Source organism: Desmodus rotundus, chromosome 13, assembly GCF_022682495.2.
Source record: "Desmodus rotundus isolate HL8 chromosome 13, HLdesRot8A.1, whole genome shotgun sequence".
In the NCBI taxonomy this organism is placed as follows: Eukaryota; Metazoa; Chordata; class Mammalia; order Chiroptera; family Phyllostomidae; genus Desmodus; species Desmodus rotundus.
Window position 1 is genome coordinate 52,511,187 of NC_071399.1, and position 14,032 is coordinate 52,525,218.

The window sequence follows — 14,032 nt, forward strand, 5'->3', positions numbered from 1 at the left end:
AACTTGTTCACTCATTCAAAATGTACTTGCATTACATGCTATGGATACAGGGGAGAACATGGCAGGAAAATGTTTTATTATAGTGAAAGGTGGGAATGGGAATTGAATTCTAAATCACTAAATAATAAAAAATTTGAATCAATAAATATTTAAGAAATGGTAGAGTTTCAATCAAATAGGTCTTGTAATTACCTAGTAGAAATTTTAAGGACATTTGGTTATAACATAAATTTTATTATAAAGAAATTTATATGGAAGACAAAACTTCAACCTAGAACTGGAAAAAAATCACTAAATTTTAGTGTTGTTCTAATCTTACATTCTTATACTATAGGGATAAAACTGAAGTGTGTGTATGCACACACACCCCTTCTGTAGAGATTAGTAGATTCTAACTTTTGGACAAAGAATTATGATGGTATACTATCCTGAGCTAGATAAATCCCAGTGGTTTCTCTAACCACTGATAAAATTTGATCAATGACTGGAACTGAAGAAGTACAGTAAGAAAAGCAACAGAGGTCCCAACAGTACAAGATAAAGAGTGATACATCAGGATTCAGAAAAGTATCATTTCTTTTCCTAAGTCTCATTAGCTTTGTTTCTTCTAGGTAAAGTGCAATCATCTCTGGATCTATTTCCCTCAATATATACTCGTGTTACCTGACTTACCTGGCTAGATTTTTGTAAGAACCAACTGGAAAATAATTTATAGGAGGCAGTTTGGAAACTATGAAACATACGTAAAAGAAAAATGAAAATACTTACTTATGGAGCAAAATGAACAAGAGGACCAAATTATCAAAACAAAATGTTGCCCTAGACGAGTGGCTCCATTGGTTGGAGCGTCATCCTGTACAGCACAAGGTTGCGGGTTCAATCCCCGGTTGGGGCATGATGTGTGTGTGTCTCTCTCTCACTCTCTCCCCTTCCTTCTCTCCTCTCAAATCAATCAACACATCCTTGGATGAGGATTTTTTTTTTAAGTATAAATGTAAAGATTTATATGGCCAAAGCAAATAAATAATCCTTTTATTTGTCCCAGGCCTACTTTCTTTCCCGCCCCCCATCTCTTCAACTACCAGAAGTCCTTAGAGGCAAATGGACTTGCCTCCACCTTCACATAAAACATATAATACAGAGGTCAACACAAGGGTTCCAGAAAAGCAAAACTCTCAAACTCAGCACCTGCACAAACTGCCACCGCCTTTCTGGAGGGCAATTTTGAAATGCATGTCACAACACTGAAAATATTCCTCCCCTCTGTCATGGCAATTCTATCTCTGGGAATCATCAAAGGAAACAATGGTTCTGGAGCATTAAGATTCTAACTAAAATTTAGAAAGCCCCAAGTGCTTTGCTGAGAGTATTACATCAACATCTCACTTAAGCCTCAGGACTGGCAGAGTAGTACTCCAATTTTACAATGAGAAGAACCGGCAAGGGATATTAAGCAATTCATCCAGGCCTACACTGCAAGCAGTAGAGCTAAGACTCAAATCCAAATCGTCAAACTCTAATACCTAGATCCGTATCCACTCCTCTATAGTGTATAAAGGTATGAAAAGCTGTTCATCACACTTTATAATAGAGAAAAATAAGCACTCAAGATGCCAGAAAAAGGAGAGTAACTGAATAACCTATAGTGCATTCCTAAGATGACAATGGCAGCCATTTAAAAACAATGCTAAAGGACAGATACGCAAAGCATCTTTACTTTCTCTGACTCTGGTAAGGGTGGAGCCATGAAAAGGGAAAAAGCAATCACCTTTGCAGCTGCTGGCTAGTATGAGCAAAGATTAAACACTAACTCACTGGAGGATTCACCAGGAAAGAAACTGACCAATTATCCAGATGAGCTGCTCACCTGAAGGTCGACACACCGTGCCCCTGAGGCAGAAGGAAAGAGTTCCAAGGAGCTTGCTGTGAGGCCTGGATGCTCTGAGACAATATCCTGTATTTGACATCTCAAGTATCCCAGTTCACTCTACCTACAACATTTCCGAAGGCCCGACCTAGATAGACTACTCTTTTCAAAGCAAATGTAATCCAATATGGGCCCATAAAGGAAAACTTTTTAAAATAAATACAACCAATAAGAAGGAATACACTAAAGAAAGAAAAAAAATCCAGACAAATATAATCATGCCACCCAAAACTCACATTATTTATTTTCAGGATACTACCTCAGAATTTATATTAATAAAAAAGAAACTACATTTAATTCCACATCTACACTTTGTTTCACTCACTGAAGAAAAACACATTTACTGAACTCTACTCCATCACTTTGTGTTTAACTTAAAAACATTATCTCACAAAGGAAAAAAAATTGACCAGAGAATATCTGCAATGGTCCATAAAAGTGAGTCCCACATGAGATTAAATGACTTGTACTTTTGGAAAAGCAAAGAAAAAAATCACTTTGGAAGTGATGCAAAGACAGATGGGGGAAGAGGAGCAGAGCAGCGTTTCTTCCCCAGCTCACATAATTGGAGAGAATAGAGTTTTAGACAGATTTCACAAAAGGAACAAAAACAGAGTATTTCCCCCTAGGACATCTTTGTGTTATCATAAACTTTTCACTTAATGCTTTTTGGCTTTCTGACCTATTCTGCTGAATAAAACAAGAGTCCTAAACAGAAAAAAAACTAAGTGTGCTTCTCTATAGTCAAAGAAATGAAAGTAAACCTAGACCTAGAGCATTTTTTAAAAAGCCCATCAGAGACAAGAAGTTACAGATGAACAAGGCAAACAAGTCAAAAGTGAGTTGCTAGAGCTCAGCAAAGACACAGGATGTAAAAACAATACTATGAAATCCCTTAGAAGCAGCAAAAAAGCGAAACAGATATTGCTAAAAACACCGAACACCAATAAAGTTTGAAGAAATATCACAGAATGCAAAAGAAAACAAATGAAAGCAATTAAAGAAACAACTCTAAAGAGTACAGAAAACAGAGATAAGACACTGAATAAACTATACCTAGCCTTTGATCCTGCGATTTCATGTCTTATCCTGCATACACACTTACACAAAATTCATGTATATGTGAAAGTGAAAGAATATTCATTAAAACAAAGAGGAAAAACTAAAAATAATCTGGAAGTCCATCGATTCAAGTAAATTATAATATATTTATATGGCTATTACCCAGTTGTTGGAATGAGCTGGATCAATACATACGAATACGACAGCATGTCCACAAAATATTAATAGAAAAAGCAAGTTACAGAACAGTATAAATAGTGTGCTCTCTACTTGTGATTAAAAAAAACTACAGACACAACTGACACACCTATGTGTATGTTTGCACACACACCTACGAAATATGACAGACACAAACAAAATTCATGATATTGGTCACTCATGACAACCAAGTTTTTTTGTTATAAAATGTCATATAATATTGGAAGATGATAGGTTATTAAATAAAATAAGGCAGGTTCCAGCACATTCACATTTATCCCCATTTTGTGTAAAATCTGCATCACTACACATGTGTATTTATATGTGTAATATAGAAAATAACATAGTATATGAGTATAAACATTGGTTTTATCTGGGTAGATACATGTTTTATTTTTCTGGATGTGCAAACATTTTTTTATAAGAAAAGAAAAATTGCCCAAATCTCTCCTCCTCTCCTCTGGACGAAGAAATGTTTGAGACAACGTCATCTATTTGTTGACCCTTTCACAGCATGAGTTAACCAAGCCAAGGAGTCTCTGAAACTCCTTCCCAGTCTTCCATCAACAATACTGTCCTATCTCGACTCTCTTCCTACTGCACTGGTTCTCAAATATCAGTACACACGAAGCAGCTTACTTCTAACATCCTCCCTCACCCCCGAAGATCCAGACTCAGGAGGTCTACATAGAAAAGAGAAATCTTTATTTTTAACAAGTACCCTATGTTTTTTCTGATTGAGAAACATTTGTCTATCTCTCTAGCCATTACATCAGTCACCTTCCCTAAATTCTTTCATACTTTGTTACTCAAATACTAATATTTTGTAACCTCCAACCTTATTCTCTTTGGTATTCATTCTTTTTAGTTTTCCAAGGATATTTTATCTCATTGGTTTTCACTATGCAAATAACTCCCTAATAATACGTTTCTCTTCAATTCACTTACTGCACCTTAGTCTCAGGTTCTTATGTTCAATTTACTTTTAGGTACTTCTGACTAAAATCCCAATTACTCCAAAATTAGTATGTTCAAAAACTGAATGAAACTTTCTCTCTAAACAATCTCTTCCTGTATTCTCTACATCAGGAAGAGTCAGTAAACTAACTGAGCCAGTAAACCAAGCTAGAAACTGACCTTTCCCTCAATCCCTACAGACTACCTCATCCCGTGAATCACAAGTCCTGACCCACTGTCCTCCTAAACATCCCTCAAATCTACACTTTCTTGCATCAGCTGAACTGATACTGACTCTTCATGCATCAGTTCAAGGGCCTCCATCGTTGAGGAAGGCTTGGCTCATGTCCCTGCCCAAACAGTAGCCACCTCCTTTATGCTTCCAAAGTGGTTTGTCCTTTATTGTTCTGGTGTCACTGTTTGTGTGCTTCCCTGTTGAATATAACAATAACAAAACAAGATAAAAATATATAAAACATTGGTTTTCAAACATTAGACAACAGGCAATGCAGGACTATGACCTGGCTACTTCCAGTCACAACACAGGGAGAGGAAAGCCAAGCAGTCTGGCAGTCTAGCCAGGCTGCAGACACAGAGATCAGAGTTTAGGAAGGCCAAGGAGTCTTGAATTTGTAGGACAGAGTACCGAAGGGTGAGCTCAGAAAGAGTGAGAGCTTTAGAAATGTGCAGATGAGTTCCCCTAGAGCCCTTGGCTGAATACTGATCTGTGCTGAGTATCTGAGGTAGGGAAATAACTACCAAAGAGCAGTAGGCGAAATAATAATTGGAGCCAGACAGGGCTTGGAAGAGTTTGTGCTCCCACCAACCAGCACGAAAACACTTTGCAGTGTATCAGACAATAGACTGGACTCCTCAGAAAGAATTGCATTATTGGGTCAGCCAAAAAGTTTGTTTGGCTTTTTCCATAAGATGACTCTAGGAGCACTTAGTTGTCTTTAAACTTTATTTTAAACAATTTTGTTAGACTGTATTGTAACAGCAGTCATATTATCATGCATTTAAATAAACATTTATCAAAACTGGTGCATTTTCATGTAGCCATTTTAATATTCAAGATGGAAGAACATTTTTGGCATATTATGCTTTATTATTTCAAGGAAGGTAAAAATGCAACTGAAAAGCAAAAAAAGATTTGTGCAGTGTATGGAGAAGGTGCTCTGACTGATCAAACATGTTAAAGGTGGTTTGTGAAGTTTCGTGCTACAGACTTCTCAACAGCAATGCTCCACAGTCGGGCTGACCAGCTGAAGTTGATAGTGGTCAATTCAAGATACTAATTGAGAACAATCAGCATTATACCACATAGGAGAGAGCCAACATACTCAAAATATCCAAATCAATAAAGTGACTGGTGAAAATGAAAAATACGTGTTATATTTTACAGAAAAAAAATCATACGGACTTTTTGGCCAACCCAATACTTGTGGGACAAGTCATCAGCACACTAAAGGCTGTTCAGGTCTCACCTAACAAAGCTAAGGGAAGCCTCAAAACAATCCAACAGATTCCAAATAAGCCAACTGTGCACCCCAACTAAATCCAGCACTCTTAGGAATACAACAAAATCAAGCAAAAACAGCATAAAACTTACTGACTGGCATGCAATAAAAAATTACTATAAAGTGTACACCCAGCAACAACAGAGATAATAGAATGAACAGATGTTAAAACGATGCTATAAATATGTTCTATACATTCAAGAAGACAGAGGAAAACATGAGCATAAGGAGAGAAATACAAGATATAAGGAACCCCAATTAAAATTCTAGAGATGAAAATAAAATATACTAAATAAAAAACATACTGGATGCAATTAATTAACATCAGACGAGACACTGCAGGAGAAAAGTCCAAAGACACAGCAATAGAAACTATCCGAAATGAAGAACAGTGAGAAGAAACTTAAACACAAACAGTAGCAGCAGCGGTCAGTCACTTCAAAAGGTATTGGAGTCTCAAAGTGTGAGGGCAACATGTAAAGGCAAAATAATATGCAATTTCCCAAATTTGATGAAACCATCAAACGAAGATCAATAAACCCTGAGAAGAAACATGTAATAAGAAACCCACACCAACACACATCAAAATTAAATTGCTAAAAACCAGTGCTAAAGAGGAAAATCTTCTCTTTTCTGTTTTGGTTTTTTAAATTATTTTATTGTTGTTAAATTACAGTTGTCTGCATTTTCCCTCTAAACAGGAAAACCTTAAAGGCAACCAGTATCCATTACATACAGAGGAACAATGAAGGACAGCAGACTTCTTGTCAGAAACTATGTAAGCCATAAAACAAGACCATAGAAAAGGAGGCTGAAAGGTCATATTTCTGAAATTAAACAGACTTTAGAAATTCTAAAATACATGCAGAAGAAAAAAAAGAGTCCACCAAATCACTGGAGACCAGATTTAACCTGTATCGTAAAGCTTCAGTTCCTCCTACCGATAAAGTGTGTCTGCAGTTGGGGACTGAGGTAATAATGGGGACTGATGAAGCTCAGGCATTGCTGGGAAATAATTTTACCGACTGCCACAAAGAATTCTGATTCTCTTGAGAAGACCTCGACTTTCTTCGAGATCAATTTACTACCATAGAAGTCAATATGGCCAGGGTTTATACTGGGTAAAATGAAGAAACAAAGATGATTCTACCAAGAACAAAGCATAATGCTGGCAACAAAAAATGTGGTTCAGTTTTCCAAACACGTTCTTTTAAATACTTCACAATTTATCCTTAAAGGCTGACATAACTTTGAATGATTTTTTAACAGTAAGAATGATAATTAAAACTTTAAGAAAAGATTTTAAAAAATAAGACAATAGATAACATCTTTAATGAAAGGAAAAAAAATCTAATCCAATGAAAAATCCATACCCAATGAAAATATCTTTCAAAATGAAAGCAAAATAAATGTATTCAAACTAAAAATGATGTGCTAGCTCATCACCAGAACCATCACTAGAATACGTATCTGTTAAAAGAAACTCTTCAGGCAAAAGAAAAGCTATATCAGATAGAAATCGGAACTGAAGGAATCAAGTGCCTAAAATGGCAAATATGAAGGTACTTTAAGAGGTATTTTCTCTGTTTAAAATCCCTTTTAAAAATAACCATTTAAACTAAAATTAAGAACAATGTATTACAGGGTTTACAACATACATAGAAGCAAAACGTATGAAAAAATAACACAAAAGATATGGTGGGTGGTAGATGAACAAACACTGGTGTAAGTTCCTCCAGTATAAGAGAAGTGATGCTGATAAAGTTATCTTGTAGACCCCAAAGCAACCACTAAAAACATAAAACATAAAATAATACCTAATAAGCAAACAATGGCGTAAAGGTGATGCTACCCCTTTTTTGCAAATGAGAAAGCTAAGGCTCACCTTCACAGGACTGCTCTAAGAATGCAATGAAATAATATGAAGGGTAGGGCAAAAGTTGTTCATATGGGAAATAATACATAAATAATACAATAAACTCTGTGTTTTGTGTACTCACAACTGTAAACCTTTTGCCCCACATTGTATGTAAAAACAGTACGTAATACAATAGAAATTCAAATGCTAGCTCCTTCCCTGAGTACAGATGTGTTATTTGACTTATAAAATCAAACTATCACCACTATTGGTTACTAATTTTTAATCCTGAATCAATCACATTCCTGCATTCATAATATACATTTTGTTTGTACCTCTACAGGATTTCTCAATCTCAACATTATTGACTTTTTGGGTCAGATAATTTTTTGTTATGGGACTGTCCTATGCATTGCTGAACATTTAGCAGCATCCTTGGTCTCTATCCACTAGCTGTCAGTAGCACTAAAAATGTCTCCAAACATCGCCACATATCTGAGGGGCCAGGAGCAAGACACAAATTGCCAATGCTCTATTTTGACGCTTGGGACTATGGTGCCTAAGTAACAGTTAAACTTATGTTGTTACAATTTGATGCCATGCACTGGATTGTAAACACTAACAACATTGAACTCTGTCTAAGTAACAGCAATTGGGAGATAGCAGTGAGAAGTCCCTGTTCTCATGGAGCTTACACTCTAGGGCCATGCCTTATTCCTCTCTTCATTCCCCAAAGGTCTTGTCCATAATAATACATAAACATATATTTACAAGTTGAACAAGCTATAAGGTAAAGGAAAATTTCATCAAGGAGATGCATTTCAGAGGAGCATTTGGTGGGAAGAGTGACATCTTTAAATAGAAAATAGTATGGGACACCTACCTATGACTTGCTGAAAAATTAATGCAAGCATATTTGTTCTGCACCTTTGTTTTCTCAAGCATTCAATGGAGAAAAGTTACTGACCTTCTTACTGCATTCCAGGTTGGAATCTACTTCTCCTAAAGTATGTCTGAACCTTGCCAGTAATTGATATTTAAAATAATAACACGGGTCTAGTTGAGAAAGTACTAAGTGTGAACTGCTATGACTCCAGAACTTCCTGTACTCCAACAATAAACACAATTTTAAAAAGAAAAAAGAATTTAAATCTTAAGGCTGTGCTTTCAATGTGAATATTCTGCCTAGAAGTTAAAATCATGGTTATTAATCTTATAATCCCCAAATACAAGATTCTTAACCTAAAAATAAGGTCAGAATTTTAACTGAAGAACACATTTCTCTTTATCAGTGACATCTATGACTCCTTGACTTAAAAGAGTATATTGCTGAAAAGGTATTTAAGCAGCTCTTGCAAATAGTAGTAAGGTTCTATCCTAAGCTGCCAGTAGCAGGGATGAATGCATAGATCTGCTCTGCAGATGGTCCAGACCTTGGCACAAAAAAACATTCTAGAAGCCTGTGCAGAACCTATTAACTGATGAGATATAAAAGGTATAAAAAAAGAAGAAAAGTTTCCAAGCCTGGGGAGCCAGAAGGAAAGTGGAACCTTTGCCAATTATAGGGTAACTGAAAGACAGTGTTTGATGTCAATATAATATCCTAAATAATACACAATTTGTTGGGAGTGGTCAGAACTAGAGATGTTACTTGAGGAATCACCTGCACAGACAGAGCTTGAAAGCTGATCCCAGAGACTGGGAAAGAAGAGAGGATGTGAGAGAGAGTCTAAGGGACAACCATAATAAAGGGTTCCTGGACAGCTAAACAAAGAACCACACATGAATAGGAGTCTCAAAAACAGGCAAGGAAGATTTATAAGAGTTTAGTGTCATTAAAGTCAAGATAGTTTTTAGTATGGAGTGGTCATCGCTAGAATTCTAAACTCCTGAGGGCAGAAATGACATTCTTTCATCTCTGAATGCTGTAGAAGCCCCTATCACAGTACCTGCCAGAGTATGCACTCAGTAATAATATATATATATCCTTACACAGTGCCAGCCAGGCACTGTTTAAATGCTGTTAAACAGAATTCATATTTCTCACAACGGAAGTTGCTGTTATCATAACCATTCTTCATCTAAGGAAAATGAGGCACAAGTTGATTACATATTATCCTAACTCACACACCTGGGAGACTCTGTCCTGAGAGAGAACAACATTGCTGTGAGCAAGTTCAATGCAGTACTAAGAGAAAAACTAAAAACTGCAGTACGTTAAATATACCAGAGATACCCTTCATTTCCTCCCTGCTACCTCTTTCCTAAACAACTTTCAGTAGCCACCCTAAAAAAGTACCAACTGGGAGACAAGCTGAAGTCTCCTCTCCATCCATTTTCCCATTCCCATCTTCCTTCACTCTCAGCTAACTGGACTAGAAGTGGGTATTTAACCAACCGGATTCTCTCTTCAGAAATTCAGGATTAAGATATAAAGTATTCATTGAGAACTGCAATATCAAAGTGAGTATGGTGTTAGCACCATGACAAATCAAAGTTTCATGCAAACCAAAGTTATGGGGAGGCAGAAACCAAGATCTTTAAAGAGAGGGACATCTGAAAAGAAAGGAAAAACTAGAAGAGACATAACAGAGTACAGAGTAGCAGAGAACTGAGTAGCAGAGACATTAAGACCACGTGTTTTCCAGAGAAGAACTGAAAGACTAAACCCCTTAAGATTTTCTGGTTCCCAAAATACTGAGCCAACATGGACTTCATGCAGTAACTTCAAAGGTAGTCCTCCAACTCTCTGACAAATACTTTTAAGTCAGTCAATTCGAGTGCATTTTTGCTCCTTGCAGCCAAATAATCCTCAAGCCTTAATTAAAAGAGGTCAAAGAAAAACACTGAGAAAGCAGCTACTTTGTGTTTCACAATAACTTTTTAGGTACTTTAACTCTCTTTTCAGGGTGAGAAGAAAAGACACTCAGCAATATTACCAGATCTGCCAGATTCCAAAGTCCAAACTCTTCACAATGTATCTCATTTTCACTCAAGTAAAAAATCCCCTGTGTTTCAGGCCACTACATCATTTCTTATTTCTTCCCATGTTAACTTTTCTCCTTTTATCATTCCAAGTTTCTAATGTATATACAGGGTCAGGCAGAAGTAGGTTTACAGTTGTGAGTACGCAAAACAGTTTATTCTTGGTATTATTTTCCATACAAACAACAGTAAACCTACTTTTGCCCACCCTGTATTCCAAATATCTTAATTTCTAGTAAATAGTTTTAAATAAATTGAACTTTTATATATAGAGGGCAGAATGAGCACGTATGGATCTGTTTGGTCTGCTTTTAAACTAATAATTTTCTTTCCTTTCCCCACTTCACCAGTGTATACACCCTTAACTCCAGCCCAGGCCCAGCTGTTACCTTCTCCTGACCTGCTCCCACCCCTTGTTCCCTCCTAGTGATTTTATTACTAAACGGCAGGTGACCTGACAGAAAAAGAACAAATTCAGCTTACCTAAATAATTATCCTACCCAAAGTTACTTTTATTACTTTTCAAGGGCAAAACAAAAGAACTAATACTTAACATCCTAAAAGCTCGATACCCTTGCCAAAAGGTTTAGAGATCAGCCAAAAAAATTCCATTTTTCTATTCCTGAAAATCAGTTTGCCAATACAGAATGGAAAGGAATTTTTTTTCAATATAGATGAGTCTCTTTTTCCCATTTCTCAAAAAAAATTTTTTTCCTAAGTTTTTCACATTTTCTCCAAGTATAAACAGAACTCCACTATTTTTAAGTGAAAACTTCCCTTAAAAAGAATAATGTATCATCTGACTGGGTTTGATTTCCTTTTCCAGACAGTAAGTTCCTAGAATTAAAATATATATAATAGGTACACATAAACATATTAAATGTACTATCCTTCTTATAGCCTCTTAAGGCAAAGGACTTCCGCTTCTAGACTTACCCCAGGAGCTCAGAAGCTGGCAAATCTGTGGTTCAGGGTCTTTGGTGAGTCCCATATCCTCAACACTGGGACATGCCACGCTAGCTCTTATCAATAATGCAGTTACGAGGGTACATACACTAATCACTAGTTACCAGTTCGGCTTGGGATCCCATTTGTTCTGACTACCCTACATTCTTTAATCTCTCATAAACTGCTGTCACAGTTACAACTAAGAGTGAAATTCACTGTCAACCCTTGCATCAGTGCTGCTAGGAAAAACATAAAAAGTATGAAAACCAGGGCACTACTTGAAAAAAAGTGACTGTGTGTTTAAAAAGATTCATTAAACTGCACCATTTTAAATGTCACTAATCATACTGGTAACTGTCTTCCATTTCCTCTAAAATGGTAAACAAGACGTTAAAATCACCTTTGCATTATTGAGAAGCCTTTATTTTCTGAGTACTTCCACAAGTAACAAAATCAGTATCAATCATTGTAACATCTCTAACGAAGCTAAGGAAAGCTTACATGTTTTAAAAGGGACTTAATAATTACAAAGCTGAGAAGAGAACCAGAATTTTTAACTCGCGTTACCACTAAGGCCATCAGATGCCTCAGTATTTCTCATCCTGAAATTTCCTTAACATCTTAAGATAAATCACCTTCAGCTTAATAACGTTTTAGAGAACAGGGTAAGCAGACGAAAAGAGTTGTTACCAAGTCATACCACGGTGGTAGTTTAGATTCTATTCCCACAGTCATTTTGCGAACGTTTTTCATACTTCAGTCACATTTCATAATTTTTTCTTTTTATGAAGCAGCTTAGGTGCCTTAAGTAACAGACGACATACTCAATCCATTCAGATATTGGATGGTCAGCATTTAAACTATTAACAGCCTTAGAGAAAATACAGATTTCAACACTCTGAGGAGCTGCTTGACGCCTTCCGTTTCTGTCACAAACTTGGGGTGCGCCTTGTTCCAGCGCCCAAGGGTTCTGGAAGTGAAGGATGCTGCTGTTCCGGGACAAAGTGCAACGTCCTCTCCCTCCCGCACACTCCCCTGGGCACGCACCACGACCGCAAACTAGGCACACGCCCCACCACCCACCGAGCGGACACGGCTCTACTAAATTCGTCATTCAAAGGGACTGCAGCTTCGTAGCCACACTCCCGCCCCCTGAAGACTCGGCCCGATCCCCTGAACACCCCCGCCCCCTGACCCAGGGCTTCCTCCCTCTGCCCCGCTCCTCCCGTCTTCCTTCGGAAGCGAAGGCGCAGCTCTACGCAGCCCCGAAGTCAGAGCAAGGAGTGCGGGCAGGTGGAGGGCTGGGGCCCCAGAACTGGGCCGCTCCATCCATCGCGACCCCACACCCCGCCGCCACCCGCGGCTTACGCCGCGAGCGGATCCGCACTGGGCTCACCTGGGGACCGCAGCCTCCACAGCTCAAAGGCATATCACCAGCCCGCAACGACCGGCAGCGCGAGCTGCAGAACAGGGGAGCGCCCCACCCGCACTGGCCCCGGGCCCTCCCCACCCTCCCCGCCCCGCGGCCCGTCCCCGCCCTGACCGCCCCGGCTTCCGCCGCTGCCGCCGCCGCAGCTGCAGCCCCCAACACTACCTAGCCCCCAGGCGTCCCACCCTCTCTCGCGAGAACTCCGTGACCAAGCCCGCGTAAAAGTGGGTGGGTTTATTGAAAAGCAAAGAAAGAAAATGAAAAACCTCCCCACGTGCTCCGCGGCGGCATCCAGAGTGGGCCCTCGCGTCACATGACGCGGAGGCGGCCTTTCCATTGGCCAGAACCCGCTCAGCCGTGGGAGCTTTAAACTCGAGGCTGACCTACGAACCTGCGGCGAACGTCTTGCGCGCTTCCTGATCCGTTACCTCGGAAACCACTTAACCCTTTCTTCTGGCCAAACTCCAGTCCTTGTCTTGCTCAGCAGGTTTGGTTTCAGGCCCTGCCTCCTTGCCTTCGACCTTAGTCTTACCGCCTGGGGTCAGATGGACTCCTTCGCCACAGGCAAGCCTTGCGCTCTTCTGATTTCCTGGACCCTTTCCGCAGGGGCACCCGCACCAGATCTGAGCGCTCAAGTAAGGCTCATCCTTTCCGGGTGGCTCCGCCCCTGCTCAGCATCTCAGGGGAGGACCACTCAAGCGCTCCAGTCCTATGGCCCTGTCTGAACCTCCACAAGGAATCTCTGGGCCCTAGTGCGCACCGAGACATCTTTACGCAGCATCGGAATTGGGAAGTAAAAGCATTGATAAAGCAAGCCCTAGATTAAAAAGCTAGTGTGTGATTATTTCCACTTAGAATCGTGAGTCAAGCTGCAGTCTCCTCGAGGACATCTACTCCTCAAGGGTGGAAATACCTGATAAATAAAAAAGACATTTTTAATAGCATCCTTGTTTCGAGTTCTCCCCTGACACCGGCAGGGAAGAAAGGGTGCATTCACATGTTCATTTCTTCAGCAAATATTTGTTGAGTTCCTGCATATGTTAGTCATTACTCCAGGCTGTCAGTTGAGCAGCGATGAAGACAAGTAAGTCTAGGGTCCAGGGAGCTTATAGGGGAGGGAAGGAAGGAGAGAGAAGAAAGGAAAAAAT

At 39.1% G+C, this 14,032-nt stretch overlaps 1 protein-coding gene across 3 annotated transcripts in view; it reads right to left on the reverse strand.

Annotated features, from left to right (window-relative positions):
* AKAP11 (A-kinase anchoring protein 11) overlaps window positions 1-13,557 on the reverse strand; it is a 54,606-nt gene extending 41,049 nt beyond the window's left edge. For 2 of the 3 annotated variants that reach the window (XM_024569398.3, XM_024569390.3), the window contains exon 1: window positions 12,852-12,977. The gene's annotated coding sequence lies outside the window, so the exon portion shown is untranslated. Of the gene's footprint in view, window positions 1-12,851; window positions 12,978-13,275 lie in introns of those variants that run through there. The other variant, XM_045202194.2, reaches the window with a different exon arrangement.
* Between the last annotated feature and the right edge of the window lie 475 nt (window positions 13,558-14,032).